Here is an 18,059-nt window from a genome sequence, read left to right as displayed (position 1 = left end):
GTCAGTGTACAGCTATGTGCAATGGCCAACATGTTTAACTTCATCCTTAACTTTACCTTGGGGAGTCACTGGCCTGGAACGAGCTTTTCATATTATGTGCCAGACACCTAATAGACATGTTTGCTCCATGTGAGTAACCCACTGTATTTAATATGAAAAGGAATATCAGCATTCCAGCTCATGTCAAAAGCAAGCTGACAGGGGCACTTCCCATTAACCCATACTGACAGGTTCCCAGTAACTTTGGGTGCCCATCCTGCACTAATGCTTATTTATTGTTGTCTAGTGATAACACTGTGTTAACACTGTCAGTGTAAAATTGTCTGAAGACCCCTATAGACATCACAGAGTTGTCAGATAATTGTCACTGGAAAAAAATCTTTTATAATTATTTCCAGTAACAAATGAACAAACAAGTGGTATACACACAACGCCATTCTGTTCTATGGAGAAGGGATCACTATAGGAGTGCACAGTGGTCGTTCCAGATCAGTTGTTCATCAATTCACCACGGGAACCACTGCACACGTCTGATTTTCATCATCTGACCTATGTATGTAGATTAAGTGTGTTCCTAGTAATATGATTAAGGATCATGTCCAGCAATGCACCTAGCGTTTATTAAAAAGGTTTAGAAATATCTGGATATGAAATCCTCAATTACAATAGGCTATAATGACCCTAGCTACCTATTGGTTAATTGTCATGCTAAGCTATAGTCTTAGCAAAAAGTTCATCAATAGATCAGATTTTCTAGTATTTATTGATAATGCCCAAAAATGTCCCTTGCCATGATGCTTGATGCCATGCCTAAACAATTTGTGCTGAGTTTGCCTGTTCCATGTCCCAACCTGCTCCATGTTTGAAAATGGTTAAAAAACTGCATTGTAAACATATTATCTGCATTCATTAGGCAGAAGCATCTAACTGGTAGAACTATTTTCCTCTTTTAATTGTCAGTTAAAAAAATGTATACTTTGACACAATTTACTGATTAACTTGTTCCAAAGGTATGATGTATAAAACCATACACTGCATGTTAGGTCTTCGATGGTGTTGCTGCTAAAGATGTTGTTTGGTGGACTAATACATTTAAATGAGCTGATACTTTTATATTTCAATGTTTTTTTATTAAATTTTAACAAAGAAAACAGTATACAAATCGTAAAAAAGTCAGACAAATAGCTTCAATACCAGTGTAATAATTTCGATCAGATCAGTGTGGTGTAAGGAAACCTTGTTGAGAAAACGTACACGAATTAATATTCAAAATAAGTCCCTAGCAGTTTACAAAACCAGAATCTGGTCCAATATAACTTTAAAACAACAAATACAAAACAGACACAACAAGACAAGACCAGACCATTTCTCTGTTGCATTTCTTAGTACATGCATCATCTTTTCATTGACCGTAATCCAATTCATTTTGGCTAAGAATGGACCTAGCATTATTGTATTAGATTTTCATGACTTAGCTAGAGTGATCCTGGCTGCCAGCAGGATCAGTTTCAATAGTTTCAGGGATGACTTGGGAGCCACCAGATCACATCTGCCAAACAAAGCAGCCTCTGGAGGACTCCGTACATCCCTGTCCAGGACCCTGGAAATAATATAAAAAAACTCCGTCCAGTAGTTCTGGGCGACTGGGCAAGTCCACTACATATGTAGCATTGTGCCCCTAGCATCACAACCTTTGAAGCACAAAGGGGAAGCTGAGGGGTGACATTTAGATAGTCTCTCTGGTACCAGATACCATCTTAATAACATCTTATAAAATAGCCTCCATCAGGGTGGAATTGAGCGAAATTTTTGGAAAGCGAATAGGCCAATTCACTCCAATCATCCCTGGATAAGGACATTCCCAAATCCTCCTCCCATGAACACATATATTTCTGTTTATGCGATGACGTCATCAATATAGTATAGATTAGCAACATTTGACCTTTCGTGTCAGCCAGGGATCTGCATGAGCTTTCAAATGTAGTAGGTCGCAATGGGCGAGGAGCTAACTGAATTTTGGAGCTAACAAAGGACCTATTTTGCCAATAGCGAAAATATTCATGGCTCAGCAGTTCCTTCTTACTAACCAGATAATCAAAACTGGAATCATCTTTTATACATAAATACATACATCTATTATATCAAGACTTTGCTCAAACCTTTTGTCAATTCACCATTTAAATCTATCTTGATCTCTGCCAGGAGTAAACTTTGGGTTGTTCCAAAGAGGGATGAGGGGAGCATGGGCCAAACAGAGCGCCGGGTTGCACTGGTGTTTATCCCAAATCAGAAGAGAATGACATAAAGGAGGGCACCTCCTGTACTGTCTGAGTTTCTTAGGGATCCACATCAAAGATTCTATATTCCCCAGCGATACAGCTGATTCCTCTATATCCACATATTGTGGCCTGATTCCTCGTATTGTGGAGTGTGAAAAGTGCGAGATTTGGGCAGCTATATAGTAATGGTTAAAGAGAGGGACCCCCAAACGCCCCTACGTGCGAGGGGCCAGCATTGTTTTCCTCTGGATCCTACTCTGTTTGCCCCCTCGAATGAAGGTCATGATTTTACTTTGAAGGGATTTAAAAACTGAAGGGAGAACAAAGATATGAAGGGTGCTAAACAGGTATAGAATTCTTGATAATCATCTTGAGGGCCGGATGGATGGGCATTAGACCAGTCTTTCAAACAGGAGTAGATCTTTCTGAGTAATGGGGTATAATTAGCCTGAAACAAGGACTGATAGACTGGAGTTATTCGTACCCCCAGATATTGAAATGAGTTTTCCTACCAACAGAGATCAAAAGTATCTTTAACCAGTGATAGTTGACGTTCAGGGATGTTAATGTTAAGGGCAGTTTATATGAGGACCAGAAAGAGCTGCAGAGTTATCCAAGATTTATCCAAGACAAGAGGTTAGGCAGTGTGACATGAGGGAAGGATATATACACATTTATGTTCCCTTCTGCCACACCACACCCCCTTAATGTTCTGGTTTTCCTGAATTGCTATTGCCAAAGGTTTGATAGCAAGAGCGAATAGGAGGGGGGATAGTGGACAACATTGCCTCGTACCTCTTTTGATATTGATATTGGATGAGAGAAAGCCTGCCAGGGAAATATTAGCCAACGGTGTGTCATACAATGCACCCAAAAGATTCACAAAATATTTACCAAAACCCATCACAGATAGCACCTTAACCTCCCTAGTGGTTCATTTCTTTCCGGTTTTATATGTCTAAAAGCGGTACATTGTTTTTCATGAAAATTTATTTTACAGTATATTATATTAGTATGAGTATAATAAAGTTTGAAACACAAAATTTTGTAAAAATATTAAATTGAATAAATTAAAAAATCTATATATTTAAAAAAAAAATTTTTTTAATTTTTAAAAAAAAAATACATATTATACTCATACTAATATATATACTGTAAAATAAATGTTCTTGAAAACAATTTACTGCTTTTCACATATAAATCCAATGTATTGCATTCAATACAGTTATTTTGTATTAAATGCAATACAAATGGATTTTTTATTTTCCGCCCCGCCGGCAAGTACACATGTACCGACGTCACCGGGAACTTCCCAGTGACTCATCGGGTGCAGAAGCCAGCCTGAGAAAGAAGGAAGAAGACGGAGATCGCGGAGATAGACGGCGCAGGACGCTGGCAGATCAGGTAAGGCTGGATTTACTATTACCTCCCATAGGTTTACCTACCCCGAGTATGACCAAGAAACACTATTGAATGCTTTTTAAAGGTCATTAGCCAATAACATTTGCTCTTGTGTCCACCATCCCAGTTAGCGTGTAACAGCGATATCAAATCTATGGTGCATCTGGTCTTGTCCGGGGTCTGTCTGTACTGCATGAATCCTACCTGGTCTGGATGGATATATAGGCTTTTGTCATCAGTTAAGCACTTGACTATTCATGAACAAAATTGGTCTATACTTAGCTATATCTGATGCATCTTTACCCAGTTTAGGAATGACACTAATGAAGGCACTCTTTGCTTCCAAAGGAAGGCAGTTGCCCTCTCGTAAATATTTGTAGTACTTAACCAGATGTGGAATCAATTGTAAACCGAAAGTTTTGTAATAGGATAATCCATCCAAACCTGGGGCTCTACTGTATTTCAAGCACATAAGTGCTTTAAGAGCTTCCTCATTAGTTAAAGGTTTCTCTAAAATCTTCACATGTTTAGTCTTAAGACCTCCATTGCATCCTGGGATGCATTTTGCTGTTTACCATAGAGGGAGGTATACAATTCCTCAAAAGCCACCAGAACTTTTTCTGGATTCTGGGTAAGCTTTCCATCTTTCATTTTAATTTTGGAGAGAGCAAACATTATGGGTCTAGGGTTCAGCTTGCCAACTAACAACCTCCCAGGCTTCGGTAGTATGCAACAATGGTTTCAATTTGAAGATGGAGATCCGGGGCCGGATTTGACTTATGTGGCAATTGTAGGATATGATATTCTCTCATCTTAGTTTCTATAATTTTTTCCCAAATCTTCTTCTGTTGAGCCCCAAGTCTAATAAGCTCCACTCTAATATAAGCCTTATGAGCCTCCCAATTGTTGGCTGAAGAGCTATCCCCAGATACATTAATTGTAAAGAAACCCGTATTTATTTTCTCTATTTCCGCTTGCATCAGCAGGTCCAGTAATAGACTCTCATTGAGTCTTCACCCGAATCCAGGTTGCGCACCCCTGAGACCCCTCAGCCTAACAACCACCAGATCATGGTCCGACCAGGAAACTGATAAAGCTTTTGACTGGAGAAAAATTTGGCTGGAGAAAAATATGATCAGTTCATGAATATTGGTTATGAGCCACTGAAAAAAATGTGTAGTCTCTTTCTGATGGATTCAGCTCCCGCTAATTATCTATCTATCAGGTCATATTGTTTTAAAATACTTAGGCATGCTAGTTTTTTCCAGAACTTGGTTTAACGCCCAATTTGAATCACCCGGCACCATAAGGGAGCCCTGGGAAAAGGAGGCTATTTTATGCAATAGAGAGGCAAAAAAATCAATTGGGCCCTTGTTGGGGGCGTAATTGGTGACTATAGTAAGCACTTGACCCTCAATAGAACCCCCCACTGGTAAGTATCTTCCTCCCGGATCTCGAACCACATTCTGAGGTGAGAAGTTCAACTGCCTAGCAAAACAAAGCATCACTCCACATTTTTTTTAATCCAAATTTGCCTGGTAACAGAGAAGATATCTCTTTTGGAGAAATCTTGACGTTGAGTTGCTACCTTGAGAGAGTTGTAGTAGTGAAAGGCCCTGGCCCATTTGGTTGGAGAATTAAGCCCTAGCACATTGTGTGGCAATATCACCAAAGGCGGTGGACTCCTAGCTTCGTCCGCTGATGGAACCGCCATTGATCAAATAATAAAACAGAACAAGCCTGAGCCAATACTGAGCGTAGCTCCCCACAACTCCGGGAACTGGAGGGAAAAGGACAAAACATCAGACACCAAAACCAACACACGAAACAGGAACACAAAACAACAAACAAAAACATGTACATAGCCATCTTTCAAAAGTAAAAACTATCCAGGGCCTCAGACCAACCCCGCCCCCAATTTGAGGCCAAGTAGGGATGATCGAGCTGATACTTTTAATTAAATGTTTCCATTCCATGAAAGCAGAAATAAACCCACCAGCTTAATAGTTTCCTGTAACAGCATTCAATAATACCATTCAAGGCATGTCTCTAGTGATAACTGTTTTAGCTCCCAGCTGCAACTCCATGTGTCTGTTCTCCACCAAACGTTCACCCCCATAAATATATCATATGTGTAGCAAGATGGCAACTGCAGATTTGGCGCTAATATGGCACCATCCGCAGCTTTAAAGAATAGGAGGGTGTATCTCAAAAACAGAAAAAAAACAGAAGATATGTGATTGACTTTTTTTTCTCATAATTTATATAAAACAATGTGTGGCCAGCAATTTGCACTTGGTTATGAAATAATATCAATTTACAATAATTGATAGAACCACTGGAAATGTCAGCTTTTTGCCTTTTTTTCAATAGTTCAATTTAAAAAAAAAATCATAGAAATTCGCAGCTGATGAGAATAAACTGGCAGTTGGTGTTTGAAAATTTAGGAATGTTGCTTGTATGGCAATAACTCATTAACTGCCTCTTGCCAAATGTTTCTGCCTTTGGAATTGACTTTCCTACAAGCAGATCATGACTTGAGTAAATGATATTTCCTATAAGAATTTAATGAGTCTAGCAGACATGCAGATGAAACACATGGCCTATACAAACAGTTGAAATCACACATATTATCTCATAAGTGATCCTTTCATTTTTCAAAATAAATTGCATTTTAGATTGCATTGAAAAAATCACTTGTCAAGCAGAGAAAATTATGAGTCAGTACAAACATGTCTTAAAATACTGTATGTGCATTACACTAACTAATAATATAGATTATTATACGAATAATCCTAATTCTGTTAATACATTTATTATGTTTAACTGTAAGCAATATGCAATAGCTGATTGGTCAATAAAGATATTTTGCTTTGTTCTGTTTTTTTTTTCCCCTTATTTTGATCTTGCTAATTTGATTTTTCTTTAATCAGGTAAGTATGAAATATTTCTAGCTGTGTATTCTTATCAGCTTTGGGTATAAAGTATATTGTTAACAGAGCTCAACAGCTCAATGCAAAAATCACACACACAAAAGCATATGCGTCAGCAGAGTCCCCCTTTTTTTCTAACCTAAGGTTTAACCTCCTGGGCGGTTACCCTGAGCCTAGTTCAGGGTAAAAAAACTTGCTGAAAGTGTTTACTCCGAACTAGGCTCGAGGTAGCTAAAAATAGAATCAAGCGTTGCTTACCTGGTGCCGCTGGCATCCTCCAGTGTGCTGTCATCAGATCCCGTCCTCCGTCAGAGTTCTCCAGCGTCGATGTCCGTCTCCAGCGTCAGATGCCTGTCTTCTTAGTCGGATACCCGTCTTCTCCTTACCTCGGCGTTCGTGTACGCGCTCCTTACCGATTCCTGATGATGCCAGTGCGTGCACTCGTCGACATGGCGGGAAATTCAAATATTTTATATTGGATTCAATACAAACTCCCGTATCCAAATTAATCCAAACTAATATAAAATAAACACAAAGTAATTAAAATGAACACTTTTTTGTTATATTGTAGACCTGTAACTTACCGAAATATGTCCAAACAAGGGTCTAGTAGATATCCTGAATATAATAAAGTTTGAAACACACAATCCTGTAAAAAAAAAAAAAAATAATAAAACATTAAATAAATGTTTGCTCCAAGAGAGAGGAGGACGGGAAAAAAATCTGGAAGAGAACCCGGCTCTGCTGTCCTGAATGTGACGCTGGACTCTGTGCTGCCCCCTGTTTTAAAATTTACCACACTAGGGAGGTGTTTTAGAAAAATATAGTACTATACAGTATACAGAATTATTGCATTTTCAGTATTTTTGATTTATTTATGCATTCTTGTTTAAGCTGATTTTTGTGTTTTTTATTTAATTTTAATAATATTTTTTTTTACATGATTGTGTGTTTCAAACTTTATTATATTCACGATATCTACTAGATCCTAAAAGTGTACCGCTTTTGGTACAGAAATCCAGACATCAGTGAAACGCCTTGGAGGTTAATAGTGGAAATAAAAAACCTCTGCTCCACCTAGAAGATTCATGTGCTCTAGGAATCCTTTGTCATGTATGAATTATAAATACATTAAAAGTGAAATTATCTTAAACCACAAATCCAATTTGTTCCTATTGAGATGAGTTAAATATTTTAAACATGCAACCGTGGCAGTAAACAATACAAAATAAAATAAAATGCAATATATAATTATTAGAACAAATTTACTTTCCCTATAACACTGCAAAGTTCACAGACATGAGGTTGATTTACTAGAAGTAGTGGCTGTGCACATAACAAAGTGAATGTTCACTTGAATAGAAAGTATGTGGTAGCAAAAAAGAAGAAGTTGTGTTCACATTAAAAATCTAATATGCAGGAAATATTTTAAAAAAAATCAGTCTTGCATTACATGCATGGAATACAGATTTTGTGTGTATGTGTTCATTACCCTTTAGTAAATCAGACCTCATGTCTGTAACTGTTTTATGGAAATAGTTTGCTTAACTGCCTTTGACACTGTGGTATGCAGAGTCCAGTTTATTGACCTATACACTCCTATAGACTTTAAAATTAACATGCAAAGCCCATATTCTGATTTTTGAACTGGACTGTGTCTATATTACTGTATCATAAATTTATAATACCAAAGTTTATTATTTTCCTTCCTGAAAGTAGCCTATATTTTCAGCCTGGAGTATTACAGTGACAGCAATTTCCTAACAATAATCAAGAATTCATCTGGAACAACTCTAAGAAAAAAAACCTCTAAAGGTTATTTATAGTGTATTGAAAAAATATTGTTACAGTAAATGGGTTTGTCACGGAGAACAATTTTACACCAGTGCAAAGCAAGATGAATACTTTCTCTCTCTGGTGTAAGCAAGAACTAGAAAAAATTTATTTTGCCAACAGAGAATGCATATATATATATATATATATATATACTGTAAATATACTTGTACATTGTACTGATCAGACTTTCTGTCTTTTAAGGTAGAGTGGGGACTGATAGCTGTTGTCATAAAACATTGTAATTTGCAATGCCGACACTGCATGAAATGTTTAAATCTCTGATGTATATGATGTAATCCTTGATAGATGTATATGCAAATAAGATCTCTATAAAAGTGCCTTTTATTTCTACTGTGTTTTCTGAGTTCTTTTAAGCAACAACACATCTTCTTCCCTTGTCATGCACCCTCCAGTCCTATCACACATGCACCTTAGCCACAAATGGATGATCCTCCTGCTCAAACATTTGTTATGAAGCCAATGTCAATTAGAACAGGGAAGGGGCATTGTTGTGTGCTGTGTAAGCTGTGATAAAAAATTTGTCATATAAATGGCAATTCTGTTCTTGCATTGAGAGGCTTGGACCAAGGCTGGAGATGATACACTTTCATCAGTGGAGTTGGGTGATCCAGCAAACCTGGATGGATCTGGTGCAGGATTCCAAAAATTTGCTAGCAAATAGCAAATGATTTTAAGAAATCCATTCCAGATTTGCTGTATCACCCAGATTTACTGATGAATCAGGCCAACTGTTAGTGATAAATGTTACTCTATATCCAACATCTGGTATCATAACCAACTTTTTATCATCCCCCCCTGGTGATTTGACAGCAATTTTTACAATCCCCTTAACCATTTAATGATTAGAGCTGGTCTTAAACTGCATGGCACACATAGGATTGGATAATGTTTTTAAACCAGGATAGTTTAATTGATGTTCACACCTCCTAAACTACATCTGCCCTGCACATGAGTAACCCATCACTTTGAATCAATTACCATGCAACATTGACATGTGACTCAAAGTGATGGGTTACCCATGTGACTTTAAATGCTGGGGTATGCTCCTGCTAGTTGAGTAAACTTTGCAAAGCAGCGAGTTGTCTTCGATTTTAGAATAAGTCCAGGTAAAAGTAACTAACCACTCCTGCATGTATTGTTAATTTGTGGTTTTAGGTCACATGCTAAATTAAACAGGAACAACCATTTGTATTAATTGCACATTTTGTTATTATATTTTGATAAAGTGCACAACACTGTACATCATGGCCCAAACATATTTAGTCCTTAAGCTGTTGTTTAGACTGGGAAGATAACTGTTTGCAGTATGAATCACACGTAATATTGTAAAAGTTCAGTGAAATAATGCAAAGGAAGAGAATCAATATTTCCATGGAAACTGAGGTACAAAATGCTTAAAAATTATTGAATAAATAAACTGATAGGCAAAGATATGGGTCTAGTGCCACCTGCTTGATTTTAAGAAATGGTTTTCACAGTTTAAAATAATCTTTTATTATACATGTGCAAGCCTAACTTAGAACATTATACAACCAAATTATTATTTGTAAGTCAAAGAGGCCAATACCAATGCCCATAGAAATTGAATAATGTTGTAGCCATAATATGTATTTTGTGTTCAATAAGCAATGTTTATTACAAATGAATATTGTTATAGCTCGTAAAATTAGACAGACAAGCTATTCATTACGTTTTAAATATGTGAAGTCATGAACCATTCAAAAAACTCCTTTACAGACTCCAGTCATGATTCCTTTTGTTCAACTGTATACAAAAGAGAGGACTTTAGGTATTTTGCCTAATAACAGTTTTCTCCATAACAAATCCTATCCTCCAAATGTTGCGTAAATTCCACCACATCCCTGTTAATTAACGCATATTGCAGAAAGACCAAAAATGAGACTTTAAAGGTGTATTACCCATTTAAATTTGACATTTTAAAATAAAACAAATTTTACTGATTTATTCATAAAATTGTATATAAAAGACCAACACATCATAATATAGTGTGGTAATCACCTTCTTAGGCACAGGAATATTATAATTTAGTCATACAAAAAGTCTCTCAAATTCCAAACTCCAATTAATTCTTTAATTACACTTTAATCTTGACATGATTCAATACTTAATCAAGAGTGCAAAGGGGTGGAAAGCTGTGTTTTACAAAAGAACTACATAACTACATAACTAAGTGTAACTACATAACTAAGTCCCTAGTCATGTTACTAGCTGTCCCTCGAAGGGGCTCACAATCTACTGTCCCTACCATAGTCATATGTCTTTACCGCAGTCTAAGGTCAATTTTGGGGGGAAGACAATTAACTAACTGCAAGTTTTTGGAATGTGGGAGGAAACAGAAGTACCCGGAGGAAACCCACGCAAACACGGGGAGAACCTATATAGGGATGTCCTTATTGATATGGTTACCCTACAATTTCAGAGCTTTGAATACCCTCCAGTGCTTTCTTCTCACCAGTGCACCACCAGTGCTGGCTGCTGGCCTGCAGAGTCAGGAACTCTGCCCACCTGCTGAGATGGTCAGAGATTTTCATTGATTAAATTTGCTCAGTCAAACCAGCCAGCAGCCATTGACACCTGTCAAAGTCCGCAGTCTGATTGGCTGAGCTTCACACTATACCTGTCAATGACAGGTATATGCACGGGATATTCAAAACTTAGGACTAAGCTCATATTGCTCAAATTCCAAGTTTTGATCCAAGGTCAGAATAGCTTAAATATCACATTGATTCCAACCAGAACTATCCAACCAACTCTAATTGTCACCCTAAGTCAGAAAATGTATTACAGGTAGGATCACCAGCTCAAAGAAAAGAAATAAAGCATTAAACAGAAAACTAATGCAGCCACCATATCCAATGACTGTTAGGCTACAATATATTTCAGTTTTTGTGTGTATATATGCTTTAACAAGAAAACCCACCCAATAGTGGGTAGTAAAAAGGATGCCGATGCAAGAGTCTTGCTAGTGGAATTGTTATTATCATCCATTTATGTAGCACCAACATATCATGTCGTGCTTTACAGAGACTTTCTAATGTTTTAACCATTGTCAAAGGATTTTTTTTTTATTGGGAAGTCAATTACCCTACCAGAATGTTAGAATGTTTTGGGTCAGAAATCCATACAAAGTAGACACATACAAACTCTATCCAGACAGTTTCCTGACAATATTTCAAACCCAGGAACCTAAGGCTGATAGAGTACTAGTCATTCAGAATTCTAGCCAAGAGGATGTTGCAGTACTTGAGACAATAGATAATAAGAGTGTGTATTAGGATTGGAGTAGTCTCTAGGGACAGGAATGGGTGCATTTTGGAGATTTTACATAAATAGACATGGCAGGTCCTTGGAGTTGTTCTTGACATGGGGAAGGAAGGGGAGTGCAACGTCAAAGGGGAGATCAAGTCATTGTGCTTTTGGGGTTAGGAAATTTTGTGTAATATAGGGAGATGTCTGGGGAAGGTTTTGACTGTGTAGGAGGATGACTAGTTTTATCTAAGATATCTGTCTTCTATTCAGGAGGAGATAAGCCTCACAACTACCATGCACATAACTTAATTAAGGTCAATGGGAATTTACAGACCTGCTGTTGTCATTCATTTATTCAGCTCATTTATAGCTGTACCAAGATGTATTCATGTTTTCCAAAAATGACTCGGTACTTGCTTCCTACCCCTGAATTCAAGAGCTATTTACTAAACATTATTGTGGTAATATGTGGTTGTGAAGGATCTGAAGAATCTGGTAACTTAGTACACCATCATTTGTATTACATAATGTAACAACTTTGTAGCAAAATTTAAGGCAATTAGCAAAGTTTGTCAATGTATTGCTCCAGTTCAAACTTGTCAAAACATATCTTAATTTTAAGTTGACCTGCTATTAATTTCTGATAAGGGGCATTCCACAGCAATCTTTCTGGAAGGATGGTCTTGTCATCATCACCTAGCTGTCATGGCTGGAAGATGAGGATAAGGTTAATTTTTTGTTCTCAGGTACATTTTTTATCTAGGTAGAAAAAGTCCATATATTGCTAGCGGACCTTCAATTTAGTAGAAGGTCCACCTTAAGTGCTTATTTTTAAAGTTCAGCTGCCCATGATACCACTAGGGAAATATTATCTACCCTCCTATTGTGTGATACTTCGGGGCTCTTCGGGGCAGGGTCCTCCTCTCTTGTGTCACTGTCTGTATTTGTCCGTCATTTGCAACCCCTATTTAAAGTACAGCGCTGTGTAATATGTTAGTGCTATATAAATCCTGTTTATTATGAATAACAGCTAAAACCCTAATGCACTAAGTCTACTTACTCTTAGGAAGTGCAAAACTTGGTAAAATTGTACTTCCAAACTCTTTGTTGTTATCTGTTTCAATTAGTCATTTTTAGTTTTAAATATTAGATATACTTCCAAGTGTGTAATTATCCATTAACTTGCTCTAGTGTTAGGCCTTTCTTTTGGCCTTAATGACTTGGTAATACAAATTAAATCTCTCTCACAGATTTAAAGGGATTTAATTTAGTTTATAAACAATATATACTTTTTGCTAGAAGAGTAGCCAACACCTGCCAGGTTTTCATTAATGTCTGTATACTGAATAGGAGACCTATTAAAGTTTTTTCAGATCCCCCTGGAATCACTCTGATGGGCCAATGGCCATCTTACTATGTGTCTGTAGACATTGTTATTACAGCATACATCCCAACATTCTAACATAAGAAAGATGGACACCTTTCAACATAATGTATGTGGCCACCCCACAGCCCCATTTACACAGACTATAAAGAAGAGATACTCATATATAGTTAGTTAAATTGGCATGTCTTTTTCCCTACTGGTATTTCTTTAAGCTGGCTTTTAAAATAACAAATATTGCAATATTGCAATATCAATGCCAGCTATAAGACTTTTCATGTCTTCAAGTATGTTGTGTGCAGTTTTTCTGTAAGACATATTATTGATCCCCTAAAAGGTACTGAGATCATGTGTAACAGGCAAGACAGGGCACAGTAAGCCATCATCATGTCTTTCTCACAATATGAGTCAAGACAGAATTCTGTGATAGCTCCACCGATGATAAAATGGAGTCCAGCCATCATGATTGTTTTGTGAATATTGCATGAGACTGTGGTCCCCACACGGCCAGCTGCAGCTTCAAAGCATCCCATTGACCTAGATTCAACAGCAGATTAGTGTCTGCTCCGGCCTGCACTGCCATCCTCACACAGGGAGCCTGATTTTATCTCCTCTGACTGTACTTGCACGCTGTTCTGACCCAAATTGCTGTATGGGGCTAAAAAAGAAAAGCAAATAGATGCACACATATGACTTCCAACAGAATAACAGATTAAAATTGCTATTTTAGTGCATTTTCTGTTCACAAAGAATGGCTTGTGATTATGATGGAAGAAGAAGGAATGTTTTGTTTTCACACCTCAGCTTTGTGTTAAAACTCCTGTCATTTTTTCCCTTGGGAACATATACTTTGTTCTCAACAAAATATAACACTGTTTATATCTCACTGAATGTATCCTATTAAGGTTAGATGCCACACAACAGAGACAGTTGCAAATAGGATCCTTGAAAATGTTTTGGACAAAGAATTTTAACAGCAATTCCACAAAAAACAATATTGTTCAGGATGCATGTCTGCATGCAAATCAAAAAGCTAGACAAGAACTGATTCTGTGGGCTTGTGTATATGAATGTTTTAATGATTCTTTTATTGTTTTGAGTTTTGTTTGTGTGACAAAGGTGTCTGTATGACAAAGGTTATGTACAATAGATGTGTAGTTTTGCCAGTGTTTTATTACACTGGTTTAGAGTTATCACTGCCACATTAGAGCAGGGTCACTTTATTGTAGTAAACACCAATCATCTCTATGGTGTCCATAGATGTCTGTACTTGTGAACAGTATTTTATTTGTTGGATATTATTTCCAAAGAGTATACAGCGTCTGAAGTACATTATACCTCAATGCATCATATACAAGCACAGTTAGCACAGTGGCTAGCTCTCTGTTTTTGCAGCACTAGATCACAGGTTTGAATCTAGGCCAGGATATTATCTGCAAGACATTTGTATGTTCTCCCTGTGTTTGCGTGATGCCATATAAATGTAAGATTATAATATGTATCTGGAACTCTGTTTTCACTTTATACGCTGCATGTACTTTCTAAGTCAGTGGCATCAAATGTATTGAAGTCAAAGGACACCCATGATGGCCAGGTTGAATTTTCAGAAGAAGGTCAACAATGGCAGTCTCTGGGGTTTTTTCAGCGTAGATGCCTTTTACAAAATGACAATTCATCAACCTTTAAAAAAATCACAATCCATGTGATTGCCTGTTTGTTTAGCACAAAAATACCCCCAAAAAGCTGAACAGAGATCATAGAAGACAAAGCCACTGACATTAGTTTCTGTAGTATCTGATTATTGAATGCTACCAATAATTTGTTTCCCCACAACTAAGGATTTTGTCATCTATTTTGATGAAAGGCAATTTAGAAATGACTATTATCCTTACATATAGAAAATAAACCATAGCCACTCAGATATTTGTTTTCCTCCTCATGCTTCTATTAAATATGTAAAATAACTACAAAGCAGATGCTGCAGTAAAACACATATTTTGTTTTGCAGGGCAATGTACCAGATTTGCTAAGCACTGCCTCGCTAGTAGTTACACAGCTGAAGCCTCTAAACATTGGTGATAGTAGTAAATATACAAAAAAAAAAATAGGACCAGCTTGTTTGTTGAATATGAAAAATTCAAGCAAGTAAAAATAAAGGGTACAAAGGAATAATTGAAAAAAGTTTCAAAAGAATTAATATGAAGATCCTCTAGTACCTTAGTGTATTTGCAGCTGCAAAGCATTTAAAGTAACCCAGACAGATAAATAAAAGTGCCTAGTAAATATCCTTGTAAAAGAACTGTAAATACATACATTGAGTGCACTGTCAAACACTCAACCATTGAAGTGAAACCTTGAATTGTGTTGAGTGCTTCCAGAAGTGTCAGTGTCCCAGGATGCTTGGTGGTCCCTTCTGCTAACCCCCACACCCCTCCTGTTACCAATGTGTCACTTCTTTTTTTCAACAGGGTGGCATTTAGCTATAAGGGCAGCAGGAAAGATAATTATTTACTGTCTTCATTTCCATAAATATCTTTCTAAGCAATTTCATTTAGATGACATTTAAGTTATTTCAGGATTTCAAAATACACATGCAGGTTAATGGCTTTCATTACTATCCACATCTGAGGGTCTATTTCATCCCTAATTGTTAAAATTGTATACATTTGTCCATCATTCATGAATACCTTACAAATTCATTTAAATGTTTAATTTAAAATCAAATGTTAAATTTGCCCTTATTTGCTAGCAAAAGAATGTTGTGTTCACCCACAAAATACATGTATTATAATTTCACAAAATCAAAGTACATTTGTAATGGTGATATTCAGACCTTTTGTGTGAAGATTGCAACATGTTCAATTGTCATGTCTGAGAATTGTCAGACAAGCATCAATAAAATTATTATATGGCAATGGGCTATAAAAGTGCTGCAACAATTATTATAATAAATATCAAAAAATGATCTGTCAATAAAAAGCTTGTAGAGGCAGTTAAAGATTGAATGAAGTCTGATGGCCATAATGTTTTATTTCTTTAATCTGAATTTATTGATACATTTATATGGCAGGCAATTCTAGATGGATAATTCTACTTAATAATTATGTATAAAAAATGCAATTACTCCCTGGCAGAGTTGCTTCTGTACTTAAGGCTCCATTCACAATGGGAGTTAATGTATACATAACAGCATTTGATAATGTAACAGTATGGGCCTGATTTAGTAAATCTCTCCAAGACTGAAGACAATATAGACAATCATGGAAGAACCCGGGTGATCCATCAAACCTGGAATGAATTTTTGATAAATCATTTGCTATTAGCTGTCAAATATTTTGAACCCTGGACCAGATCCATTAATAATAATAATAATAATAATAATATTAATAATAATAATAATTTGTCTAACACTGTTTACCCCTAGCATTCATATTTATGTTAACAGGTGTCTGAAACTTACAGTCCAATAGATATTACTTCTGTGTCAAGATATGTAGGTTCTGAAATTACTGTGTCAAAAACCACTGATGTGTTATTCAGGGGCTATTTATTAATTGTGTTGCACAGCAAGGCCATGCTTAAAAGGAGTAGTGAGGCAGATCATGGGTTAGATTTAATACAAGGTTACAGCTTGAGTCATGAACCTCTTTGGAGCTCTAAAGTCACATTGTGACAAAAATAAACCTAAATCTGACCACTAATGATGGGTAGAGTGGAAATCTTCTTCAGTAAAAAAAATGTTAAAAACCTTTTAACAGGTCGCAGATACCCTGAAAACCTTTCACAGAGACTTTGCTAAGTGAGAGCCAGCTTGATTTCCACCATGCTCATTTATTATTATTATTATTACTATTATTAAACAGGATTTATATAGCGCCAACATATTACGCAGGGCTGTACATTAAATAGGGGTTGCAAATGACAGACTAATACAGACAGTGATACAGGAGGAGAGGACCCTGCCCCGAAGAGCTTACAATCTAGTAGGTGGGGGAATTTCACACACAATAGGATGGGAGATATGTAGTGGTGGGAAGTAGTGATGGTTTCAAAAGACAGAAGGAGATGGGTAGGCAAGTTTGAAAAAATGGGTTTTGAGCGCCCTTTTAAATGAGGCAGCTCTAGAGAAGTCTTGTATCTGTGCGTGTGATGAGGTTATGAGTGAGGAAGTCATTAGTAGGTCATTGGAGGAGCGGAGAGAGCGGCAAGGGGAGTATTTTTTTACCAAGTCAGAAATGTAACTGGGACAATAATTGTGTAGGGATTTGAAGGCAAAGCACAGGAGCTTGAATTTGATTCCAAGGTGAAATGGTAGCCAATGGAGAGAACCACAAAGAGATGCAGCGGAAGAGGAGCGGAGGGAAGGATGGATGAGTCTGGCTGCAGCATTCATAATACAATGTAGAGGAGAGAGTCGGGTTAGTGGAATACCAGAGAGAAGGATGTTACAATTTTTTTTACTCAAATATGCCTCAGTATGGTTTGAGAGGCGTTCAGCTGAACCTTCGACGCTTGCAGCTTCATAGGCAATGTAAATACCATTCAGGTACATTTCTCACATGCTAAGGGAAGAATATTCAGAAAGGAGAAAACCCAGAGTCCATATAGAAAAAATGTATTTTACCAGCCTCTTGTAAGGGTGGAGTGTGGGAGGAAAAAGCAACACAGTCAGGTCATATGTTGGCAAGATGTATGCTGTACAGAGGAGAAAAAAAGCTGAAATTAGGGGTTTAGTTAAGGTGAAAATCTAAAGACTCTGGGCTTGATTTATTCAAGCTCTCCCAGACTTGAGAAGATAGACTGTCATGGGAGAACCTGAGTGATCCAGCAAACCAGACACTGATCTAGTCCAGGATTGAAAACATTTGCCTTTTAACGTTAATAAATCCGACCATTTAGTAGCATATTGTACTGTACTGCTACATATTACATTCA

Source organism: Pyxicephalus adspersus, chromosome 4 (assembly GCF_032062135.1).
Source record: "Pyxicephalus adspersus chromosome 4, UCB_Pads_2.0, whole genome shotgun sequence".
Taxonomy (NCBI): Eukaryota; Metazoa; Chordata; class Amphibia; order Anura; family Pyxicephalidae; genus Pyxicephalus; species Pyxicephalus adspersus.
The sequence above is the reverse complement of the archived record's forward strand: the minus strand, read 5'-3'. Positions refer to the sequence as shown.